Consider the following 12,926-nt stretch of genomic DNA (forward strand, 5'->3'; position numbering starts at 1 on the left):
AGATTCTCTCTCCTCTGATCTTGAGCGCGTGGTACAGTGGGGGAAGAGGTGGCTGGTTACTTTTAATGCATCTAAAGCCAAGCTCCTATCTTTACATCATCTGATCCCTATCTGGCATCAACTGAAATGGATGGCTTTCATCTAGGGGATGCTCCATATTTTGATAAGCTTCTGGGCTTGACCTTTACTCCTGACCTGAAATGGAACACATACATCATGTCAGTTGCCAAGGTCGCTGGAAAAATGGTAGAATCCTTCTACCGCTCTAGAAGATATCTCACCCCTGATGCAATTCTCTATCTGTATAAAAGCCAAGTACATCCAAGGATGGAGTACTGCTGCCACATCTGGGCAGGAGCTGCTAAAAACAGCCTATCCTGTCTTGACAGAGTACAAAATAGGCTTCGTGATCTAGTGGGTGATGCCTTTTTCTCTTCCCTACAACCTCTCTCCCACAGGAGAGACGTTGCAAGCCTGTCTTTGTTTTATCGTTACTATCATGGCAGGTGCTCGTCTGAACTCCAATCTCTGGCCTCCCCTCTCCAATCTTTCACGATAAACACCCGCCTAGCTGAAACCACTGTCAAAATTTTCCCCACTCCTTATCTGTGTAAAAATCAAGACGTGGATTCCATGAACAGAGCTTCTTTCTTAGAACTCTGTTCTGGTTGCCTGTTTCCCACCTGACTACAACCTAGATGTCTTCAAGTCCAATGTAAACAGGTTCCTGATGAACTGCCCCCTTAAGTAAGACACTTTATCAAATCTCCAACACTAATGTACTGTGAACACAATAACCCTTATCCCCGAGTGGCTTTGATAAGTGGTGACTACCTTGTAAAAAAAAAAAAACAACATCTCAGGTATGCTTTTCTTCTAAATACACAGACCCTAATGATTGGCCTATCTTCACATCTTCATGGGACCGTTTCTAAGAAATTTAGTGTAACATGAGATGCTGGTCACACGCCAGTGACTGGCTGATCATGTTATATCCGAAAATATGTTTTTTTTTAATTTGCATTACAAATAAATAATCAACGCAACAATAAAACGTATTGTTCTCAGCGTCCCAATTGTTTTTGTTTTTTTTTTCGCGTTTAAATGAAAAGATATATCAAAATTTGAATTTAACTTTCAGTATTATGGTATCTGTTCAGTGCACATTTACCTATAAGTATGGAAAACCACTTATAATGCAATGTCTGTAAGTTTTTTGTTTTTTTTCAAAAATAAACAATTATAAACAGAACGAGTCATAGAAATCTATCTATATTCTTTTTTTATTTTAATATAAATTCATAGAAATGTTTCTTTTATGTCACAAAAATCTATTTTCTTTACGTCACAAGTGTCACGCTCATACATTAATTCCATAGCTAATATAAAATACTGACCCAACGGGTCACTGGTAGTCTAGTAGTTAATAAAAACAAAAACAAAAAATTTAGTGTCTACATTGAATTTCTTCCCGTAGGAATTCATTAGGCTAAAATGCATTTTAGCCTGAAGATTCCCTACAGGTATCAAACGTGGAAGCCTCTGTGTAGCTAAATCGCCATAAATATATTTACATAACTCACGTTATGCATTTTTATAAAAAAAATGTCCCTCTCCATCGAACAGTGTATAGATACTCGGTGGTTTCCAAACGCTCATATTGACACAACCGCTACTCTATGTTTAAAAAGAGGGCATCCACTATAGCATCCGCCTTAACTAATTGGTTAATCAACGATATAGATAGCTACATACCATCCAAGAAATTCCAACAGAAACTGAATAGCCAGCCATGGTATATTCCAGAATGTGCTGTCGCATATCGCACATAAAACCCACTACTTCAATTGCTTTAAACCTAATAGATGTTTTCAAACTAAGTTCGCCTTTAGAACTGCCAACAATTACTACAAAAGGATTATAGAAAACACGAGAAAGGCACACGCTCAATGCATCAAATCAAAAGTAGAAGAACAGAAACTTTATTTCCATGAGTTTTGGTGAACCTTAAACAAATGTGAGTTTTCTATTCTAACCATTATCAACGGGCCTGAGATGATTTCATCAGTATCTGACAAGACCGAACTATTTGCCATGAACTTTGTATCAAACTGACCACGACCGTTTACTTCCTAAAATAACCTGAACGACATCCACATATCTGTTCGTGATGTTGCTGCACTCGTCAAGAACCTTGATGCCAGTAAAGCAACTGGTCTTTACAATATTTCAGCATGTGTGATGTTAAGATGCCTTTTAGGGAAAGCAGAATGACAATAGTAATCCACGTGGAAAATGATCCCCCATCAGAGACAAGGTGTCAAATGGTCAGATGACTTGAGTAAACAATGTTGCGTAGGTAGGTATCGGAGTGATGACACGAGAAGGGCGAATATTGGACTGACGGCATTATATAGGTAGTTCACTGTATGTAACCGAAGAGCATCTCAACCGGATAACATATTCCTGCGCCTGTTGGTCACCAAATAGTGACTCAGCAACCGAAACTAGCACCCCAAAAAGCTACAACCAAAACTAGCACACATTCTAACAAATTTAATCGATGCTTGAAGGAGAAATGCTTCCCAACTGAATATACGTTTGATTTTAATACTTTTTTATTTATTATTTTCGGTTGTAAACTTCAAATCCAACAAGCCTATGCGAAATTAACAGACTTTATGAAATCTAGTCACCGTTAGTTGGAGTTCTCGCGACATCAAATGTGGCGCACCTCGGAGTCAATAACATATGCTCAACTCCCCATCCCATGTCTTCACCGGAAGAGACGGGGAAAAAAAAGCATTTTAGAACTCACATGCAATCTCTATCATCTCACGTGTGCATTCACGCTTTAACAAGATGTCAAGCGAACAGAAACAAATTTCCACTCACACACACAAACAGAACAAGCTAAGCCCACACATATACAGTACCACGTTGCCTAACACTCACATATGCATAATATTCACATATTCACACAAGTATATAGACATACGCCTCTGTATTCCTCGTGTGTGTTTATTTACTGAACATTTTCTTAATAAAACACGAGTTTGCGTAAACTTTCCCAAATAAACATTTCTGACCAAAAATGATTTTTATCTTTTTTAAAAAACAGTAGATGTATGTGTATCTGTGTGAAAATATTTAACCGATAAACTCTCAACCTAGTGGTCATATACCACTGAAATTAACAAAAAATAATAATCATTCACCAAGGATAGTTTATAACCAGTAAAAATTTTGTTTGCATGGATTGATAATGCATACAGACATATATCGTCAAGTTGAAATGCAAACTGTTCGTTTCAACTTGCCGACATATTTTTATTACTTTCGTGCATGCGCAAATTCGTTCATAGCTTGAAATGGTTTAATTTTTAATATTTATCATTTATTTGTCGATAGCTCAAATGGTAAGGAATGCGGCTGATGCGATAAATGTTTTGGTTTCGATTCTAACTGATGGCACCCAAGTCTTTTTTCAACTTACGAAATCACTAATATATGTTATGTACATTATACTAAAACAAGCTCCTTTAGTCATTGACATACTATGGATACCCATGGAGGGGTGCCTGCGCGTGAAATCTATTTTTTTTTTTGTGTGTGTGGCAGGAGGTGCACCATCTCCAATAACCACACCTCTTCTGAGTTGAGATTGTTAAATACCAGTGGCAAGTGAAGTGTATGTACAGGACGACTGAAAACAAATGACGAGATAAGCAGAAAGCACATACAGCACCTAGAATTCCCAAATGGTCACCCATCTGGTACTAACAAGGCTTAACGTTGCTTAACTTCGGTGATCTGATGAGAACCGGTGTGTCAATGCAATTATGTTGTATACGTATATATACATTATACCATTCAATAGATAATTGGCTCTGTAATAATAAATACGAAAGCTGCAACAATTAAAATATATTTAAGTGTATGTTACAACCGGGCAATGCCGGGCGAACCCCTCTCCCCGCTAATAGATATATAAATGTTTGTTATTTAATCATATTTTCCTTGAATTTTCTTTTACAGAACATTGTTCATATTAAGTTAGCACTTGCTAGCTGATGACCCTGCTACTCACTCAAAAAACAAAAAACAAAGCGGTTAGAGCACTGTAAAAGTGGTGGACGGATGTTTGTTTAAATAGATATTTGGTGAGATTATTTACGGGCGCCACTCCCGTGGGTCGATTGGTAGAACTTGCTGACTGCCAACGCGATGGTTCTAGGTTCAATCCTCGGCTTGAGAGAGGTGCTAGTCTAGTGGCACGGATGAGTTGTGATACAACGAAACAGGACTGTATGTCGATGACTACAAATATTTTTTCCATCTTAATATGCATACCTATTTAATATATTTCATTTTTTTTCCACCAATTAACTTTTATCAAAAATTTATATTAATTGTCAGTGTGGTTCTTGACAATACCAAAAGACTGTCCCCACCAAGACCAGGGACCAGTGACGTGCAGAGGACTTTTTCAGGGTAGATGCTCAAGTGAAAAAAACGGCAAAACTATAGTAATGAACATCGTCTCGGTGGGGTACAGGCCTATTATACATTCTTCTGAAAACAGCCATTTTCAAAGCAGGAGTAAAAGGGCAGGTGCTTGGACACTTCTAGCACCCTCCTCTCTGCACGTCTCTGCGAGGGACCGCGCCACAGACGTACTAGTTAATTGCCTTGTACATATATCCACATTCGTACATTATTTCTGTAGTAACAACTGTATTTTATTTATAATATTTATAATAGACGTCTAGCTTGGTTAGCCCCCTTCCTCCGTCGTCAAAATCTTTAGTCTTTGTGCTATAAGTTTAAGGAGGGGGGACGTTTTAAATTTGTACATCACAAAATAAATTAAAGCATTTCCTCAACAGTTAAGGGAATTAATTAAGTATAATTTATTCTCTAGTTTCGGAAATGCTTTACACGTTGTTAAGTTGTCATCAGTAACAGTTATTTTTGAGGTCATGTATATTACTTTCCGGCGGTTTATTTATTTTTTAGCACGTCAGTACGTCGGTACGTTCAGCAAATATAATTTTATAAAAGAATAAAAGTAGATGATTTTTCTTTTATTAAGTTTCATTATGCGAGTACACATATAATTTGATATAAATAAAACAGTAGATTTATGTGTGTGTGTTTCTCCATGTGTAGGTATTTAACCGATAAACTTTTAACTTACTGGTCGCATAACACTGAAATTAACAGGAAATAGTAATCAACCTTGGTTCAATACCAAAAGACGCTATCGTCGTCCAAACTTCCCTCACCAAGACCAGGATGGTTTATAACGAGTAAAATCTTTGTTTGGATGGATGAATGACGCGTACAAACATATATCGCCAAACTGAAATGTAAAATGCCGAAATTCAGAATTTCTTTAAGTTGTTTAATATTAATCAATATTAAATGTTTCTTACTTATCTCTTGATAGCTACATCGGTATCAAACGAGGCTGGAGCTCTAAATGTTTTGGCTTCGATTCTAACTGATGGCATGCAAGTCATTTTTTTTTTCAAAATTTTGAGATCACTACTATATATTAGGTACAATATAATAATAAATAGAGAATTAGCACTGTAAGAATAAATACGAAATCTGCAAGAGTTAAAATATATTTAAGTGTATTTATGACCCGGCAAGACTGGGCGCCCCCCCCCCCCATCCCCAATAGTTTGATATAAAAAATAATCTGATACTATGAAGGTGACCCATGAGTCACTAAGCATCAAGTATTTCCAGCCATTAGAAAAAACGTGAAAGATTCCATTTTTTAATGGCTGGAAATATTTGATACTTCGTCAAGGCTATCAAAGGTATTTTTTGTTGTGAGGACATCACTAGATGGGTTGCCTACCACGGCTTTAGAAAGGCCCATCTACCTTCGAGAGAAGGATATACCATGCCAGTTTTCCAACCTGGTATTTTTACCTTGCGATACATACAGCACCTCGCCTTCCCAAATGGCTACCCATCTGATACTGACCAGGCTCAACGTTGCTTGCCTTTGGTGATCTGGCAAGAACCGGTGTGTCAACGTGATTGTGCCATATAACACCAGCATAAGTTGTATAAACTTGGAAAGTTAAAAACTTATTTTCGCTTCAAAAGTTGTAGTATAAAGATAACAGAGGTCTCCTTTTCATTCAACCCTGAGCCAAACTTTAGGAAAATATATAGATTTTTCTGACTATCAAAATATCACAGTAATATTTTATCCAAACCTATTAAAGGGACACACTACTACTTTGATTCTCGACCCATCAAAACCATCAGCTTTGCTTTGAAATAGCTAAATATAAAACTCTGAGTTCTTCTCCATTCCCATCTTGGGGTGACGACAGGTCATGGAATGCAAGCAAGCCGATGTTTAAAACTGTCAATGTTCTTCACCTCATAATGTGACAATTTGTCAGTGGCGTATGGAGGTGCCCTGCGGGGAGGCGGGGGTAGGATCCTTTTGATTGACGTGTATTTATTTATTTATTTATTTCTGTAGTGAATTATTTTTTCAGTCTGCAATTTTCCTCTACATAGAAGAGCTGTATAAAATAGCTAATTCCCTTAACGTACAACTTATGCGCTACCATTTGAAAATTAAACAGTGTGATCAAAAGAATATAACTATATATTTTTTTAAAGCAAAGCAGATATTTTATTTTTTATTCCGCATTGTTTTTCAATTGCAGACTTAATGATTCCAAATCTCAACATATTCTCTAACCATGCAAAGAATTAATGTTAATTAGGTACGTTCAAAATGAATGCCAATACATTCAAAATGTTTATAAATTTTGACCCCTCCCTTTACTTAGAAATTCATCAAAAATCAGGTAATTAACCAGCTATAATGAAATTTTCAGTATTTATCAAATAATGATCATGAAATATAACGAACTCATTATTTTTGCTTAAATCTTAATGAAAATGTATTATTTTGTTTAAACAAAAAATACTTTTACTAAAGTTATAGTTTTTAGTAGTAAAAAAAATGCATTAATTTATTTTTGTTTTTGTATGAAAATAAAGCATCATAAATTATAACAATTAAAAAAAAATTAATTTTTACGAGAAGATTACGAAAAAAGCCCCTAAAGTTAGTATTAATGAATTCAATGTAACTCGAAGAAAAATTAATTTCTCAAACTCAAATATTATTGAATTAAACATTGTTTATTAGACCCAGAAAACTAATGTTTATCTTTCAAAGGATTTTTACAATGAATTTATTTAACTTAAAAATTTAGCTGAATTAATTAGCTTGCCATGAAAACATTTTCCATAACGTTTTTTTTTTTTTTTTCATGCCTACAAATATTTTTTTTCCTTTTGGAAATTAACTTTAGTCTCTAATCTTTTAAATGCAATCAAAAAGTAGTCGGAAACCTACAAAAAAATTATGATAAATTGGCTTTCAAAACTATCTTTATTCGGACATTTTTGCCCGTACCTAATGTTCACAGATGTTTACAGCCTCCCTTGTTTGGGGGTGATGGTTGTACATCTGCATCACAATATGGATAAAAATAACCTTTGCTTCAAAAGTTATGGCACAAGGATAGCCGAGGTCTTCTTTTCACACAACTTTGGGCCAAACTTTACTAAAAGATATGACAGCATTTTTCTGAATATCAAAACACAGTGATTAGTTAGAACAGATATAACGTTTCTTGTTCTATAATAGTGCCAAGACTGTGTCCTGATAGACTGACAATAGTGCTGCAAATGAAGACTCCACACAGCAAAATCTTTAAAAAAAAATAAGTAGTTCTTTATTTGCATTAAAATCTGGGTTGAATTCTACTTTGGGTATCCATAATTATTGGTAGGGAAAATTGGGTTTGGACATGATTTAGGCACTATTCCCAAACAACTTATTACTTTTGCAGCAAGAATGATGAAACGGAATAATGGAATAATGGAATAGAACGCAGACGTGCATACGGAGGCTATATGGAAATAAGCACAGTATCAGGATTTAAATCTCACGGTTTACTGGCTTGCCCAATCACGAGATAGCTCTCAGTCACATGACCAAGTGTATAAAAAGTAAAACCGAAAACGCTCTTCTTCTTACTTTCTTTCTCCCTGGCTTCAGCTGGCAGCAGATATTTGCCCGGGACTTTGACCCCAGGCCTAACGCTTGTCGGATACCTAATCTTCATCTCCACATCAGTAACTCTTTTCATTACTACTATAAATACAAGCATGCACGAACACTGACCTCTTTTGTACACGCTACTAACGAAGATGACAAATAAAGTTGCTTTTGAATATAGAATGAAACTCTATTTCATTGTCCCTTCTTCTGTAGACGTGGGTGAATTCATGGTCATAACGAGAAGTCACGTGTAGCTGGAAAATGGAGAAATAAATGTCATTGTTACAAATAAAAAAGGAATCGAGTTATTACTTGTCCTATGTTCCTTGCGACATACTCTACAACAATGCGTTGGGTCTACGTGTGTAAACGAGTGTGTAACATTACAATGGGATAAAAATCTGACCAACAATAGTCAAGATTGTAGTCAGCTAGATAGAAGGAACACAGAAGCTTTGTTCATGGCATCTACATTTAGGTTTAGGCACAGATAAAGAGTGATAGTGGTTTCAGCTAGACGAGCAATTGCCATGAAAATAATGATAAAGCAGAGACAGGCTCGGAATGTCTCTTCTGTGGGAAAGAGGTTGCAGGGAAGAGAAAAGAGCATCCCCCACTAGGCTATGAAGTCTATTTTGAACTCTGTCAAAGCAGGATAAGATCTTTTTAGCAGCTCCTGTCCAGATGTGCCAACAGTACTCCATCCTTGAACGTACTTGGCTCTTATACAGGTAGAGAATTGCATCAGCAGTGAGATATCTACTGGATTGATAGAAGGATCCTACTATTTTTCCAGCGATCTTGACAATGGATTTGATGTACGTGTTCTATTTCAGATCAGGAGTAAAGGTCAAACCCAGAAGCTTTTCAAAATATGGAGCCCCCCCCCACCCCAAGACAAAAGCCATTCATTTCAATTGATGCCAGTTAGGAATCAGAGCGTTGATGATGTGAAGATAGAAGCTTGGTTTTTGATGCATTAAAATTAACTAGTCACCTCTTTCCCCATTGCACAATGCGCTAAAGGTCATTTATGGCCTTTGATGTATTGCCATGGATGGTAGTGTCGTCAGCATAAATGTCTACAAATGATCTTAAGATGTGATTTGGGAAAGCATTGATGTAGATCTGGAAGAGAGTTGGGCCCAGGATGGAACCCTGAGGGACTCCAGCATTACGACTGTGAGCTTCTGATTTCTACCCATCAACCTCTACTCTCATGTATCTATCATAGAGATGATTTAATAATTGAGGAGAAATTTCTAGTTATACTGTAGCTGGAGATCTTGTAGAGTAGATCTTTATGCCATACCTTATCAAAGAGCTTTGATATCTCAAGAGCAACTGCCCTAGAAAAGAAGCCTCTGTCGAGATATTCGCTAATCCTATGAAATATAACTGTTAGCACATCTGTTGTAGATCTAGCAGAATGGAAACCATATTGCATGTCACTAAGGAATTTATTTTTGCTGAGGTGATTGACTACTTCTCTATTTAACATAGATTCCAGCAACTTACTCATGACACACAGGAGACTTATTGGTCTGTAGTGAGAGGAAGATGACCGCTCACCTGAATTCTTAAATACAGGGCAGAGTGATGAGGTTTTCGAGCAATTTTTTTTTTAAGACAACGCTTAAACAGCTTTGTAAGTATGGGAGCTAGTTCTGGTTGAAGCTTTTTCAACACTATAATTAGAATGGCATTATGGCCAATTGATTTACTGGATTTTTGATTAGCTTGGCAACATTACGCACAGATATAGGGGAAATATGGAGGTGGGGGGGGCGTTGGTGGCCTTGACAGCATAGGGTAGAATTAATTGCAAAGTTCTTGGAAAAGAGTTTGGCTTTGTCTAATGCTGACGAGATCACAACAGGTCTATTGATGATGGTTGGGATAGAGCATATGCTTCTGTTCAAAACCCTGTTTGCTATTTACCAAAACTGGTGAGAACCAAGCCACTGTTCAGCTACTTTGAACTCTCTCACATTTTTTATTACTCTTTTACAGTGGTTGCTGGCAGTCCTGAAAGCGGCTTTGGTCTCAGTACATCTCATGTTGGAAGTAATGGAAAAAGTGATTTCTGTGTGCGATAGCAGCAGTACATTCTGGAGAGCACCACAGTTGGCTGTTTGGTTTTTGCTGGAAGTTTTTGAAGGGTATGAAGAGGTCTATACCTACAATTAACCATTCAGTCATATACTATCGATGACACATTCTTTTGAAACATGCAATGCAGAGGTAGATCTGATATAAATTTACAGAATCTATCCCAGTTAGCCATAGAGTATCAATATATGTACGATGGAGAGGTACATCAGTGTTGGGTGGGTTCGTGAGCAATCTGAGTTAGGTCATAAGCAATGGAGAAATCGTGAAAGAACTTCCTCCATCATCTATCTTGTGTGAGTGGGCTAACCATTCCACATTGCAAACATTGAAGTCTCCACAGATGAGAATTTTTGCCGAAGAATGAGCAGACAGGATGTGGTCAATTTTCTCAGGTATGCTCTTAAAGATAGTAACTCTGCAGTTGAGGGGGGTGATAGAGGGCAAATATAAACACAATGGTGTGAGAAATGTAACCCGGAAGCACATATATGGTAATTTAGGGTCTTCTCTGGAGATGTCACATGGAAAGCCATTTCTAATGTAGACACATATTCCATGCCCATGGCAATCTTAGGAGTCAGATTTTGATGTTAAGATAGAGTATCTTTTAATTTCAAACCCATCAAGGGAAATAGTCAGTCCAATGTCAGTTTTGCTTAGGAATAATAGGTTTGGCTTGGTCTCCTGTAATTGGGTTTCAACCTCTGGAAGGTTGGAATGTAGACCCATGATGCTGGAGAAGGATTTGTGGAACAGCTTGACAGACTTGATAAGATCAGAATAGAAAGAAAAACTAAGGGAGAAAAAGAAACGAAAAAATATTTTTTGTAGCCCATAAGATAAAGCCGTAACAATTATGGCATCAAGAAGCTCCACCAGAAGCTACTGCATGGTTCAGAATCCATTCACCAAATGGCAATACAGCAGCCCCAGTGCTTTACACCTGGTTATTCCAAGGTTGGGGTCACTGACTATCAGACAGATAACGTCAGCCCAGTTAAAACATTTACCTCCAGCACCCTTACTAGTGACAAGGCTACAAGGATAGACATAGAAACAGAAAATTTCCGACACTTCAGGAGATTGTTCAAGCAAAATTACAGCCAACCTAGAATACAGCTTTTTCTTCCCCCTTTATCAGAAAAATCACTCATTCTTAAATGAGGACTGAGGGACAAATAAGGAAAAACGAGTTACAGGAGCTGTCGATATTGCATCCACAATACATTGTCTACTTTCATTAAAAATATAACAAGAGTAAAAGTATTCTGTTTAATACAAGTTCAATTGAAATGCTTAGGGGAAAGTGTAGCAATAGGTTCCCCTCTCACTAACTAAAATAAAGAAAAAGGTTTACGTATGTAATTCTTGCTGTTTTCCTCGAGTCATTCCCGACTTGATATAAACAGAAATTGTCTACCCCTTTTGCTAACATATTCGATGCTATATATATATATATATATATATATATATATATATATACTTTCATTTTAAAACAGTAATCTACAGACATGCATGTTCAGCGTAGCTTGACTGTTTCTAGAAATTGAACATTAGACCATGTGTATTATGGTCTGGTGTGCTATCTATTATGCTACACAGTCCTAAATAATTTTACTGTTTTTATCGTTTTTAATGCACATGGCCTATTGATTCCTAAAAACAGTCAAGCTACACTGGAGAGAAAAAGGATCTTGAAACATGCATGTCGATGAATTACTGTTTTATAAGTAAAATAAAAATAATGAATAAATAAAATATTATTTGTTTACGTCCAAATAAAATATGGGCGACTTTCTAAGAAAAAAGGTCTTCAAGGTGAAAACGCTAATTAACCATATTATGGTTTAAAGAACCAACAAGACATTTCTTACATATATATATATATATATATATATATATATATATATATATATATATATATATAATCTAATTTCTGCTGACCAGTATATATTTAACATTCTGAAAGTGTTTTAAGTTTTTTTTGTTTTATTTATTTAATTTACAATTAGATTTCGCTCAAAACTCTTTTAACAAGACAAGAATTAAAATGACGGCTAGTGTAGGAGACTAGGATATATAAATACCCCAATCCCGTTACAAAAGAATAATGAAATGAATGGAATTGAAGGAAACAAAGACTCAATTGATGGATAAGATAAACGTCGTTTATTTACTGTTGAAAGAATGAACATTTTAGTTATAACATGTATTCATGTCCGCGCGTATGTAACCAATGTTCGTTGCACGACTGGTGTTGTAGCAAGAAAAGGAAACGTGTTTTCATCTCAAGTTCAGGTCACTATCGTTTGTTCACGCGTGGGAAGAGAAATAAGTGTTGTAGTAAAAATTGAGAATGATAGTCCAGCGTGTAGACAAAGAAGAGGATATGAGAGTTGACATCAGTTAGTAGTCAGCTACGCGAAGGTGTTCTCAGGGACCAGTAGTAGATAGAGAGAGAAAGAGTGTGAATGTGTACATACGGTCTGTTAGCTCGTTGTCCCACATAGTAGTAAGTGGGCGTGATGCGCGCGAGCGTGCACCTCCCGAAAGGGAGGCGGCTGGTTAGCCCAACCTCTCTGGTTGAGAGTTGGTCCTAAAAGGATTAGAAACAGCTTGTCTCTTTGTTTTATACTCGTTTCTGGTGGTCATTTGCGCATGTGTATAATTCCTTAGAAAGCGGAAGTGGCGT

General features: G+C 36.6%; 1 pseudogene; it reads right to left on the minus strand.

Annotated features, from left to right (window-relative positions):
- Nucleotides 1–3,736: 3,736 nt before the first annotated feature.
- LOC145275236 (5S ribosomal RNA) lies at nt 3,737–3,853 on the minus strand (annotated as a pseudogene).
- Nucleotides 3,854–12,926: the final 9,073 nt, after the last annotated feature.

The sequence above is a fragment of the Euprymna scolopes genome, chromosome 4 (genome assembly GCF_053919585.1).
Source record: "Euprymna scolopes isolate OS-2025 chromosome 4, ASM5391958v1, whole genome shotgun sequence".
In the NCBI taxonomy this organism is placed as follows: domain Eukaryota; kingdom Metazoa; phylum Mollusca; class Cephalopoda; order Sepiida; family Sepiolidae; genus Euprymna; species Euprymna scolopes.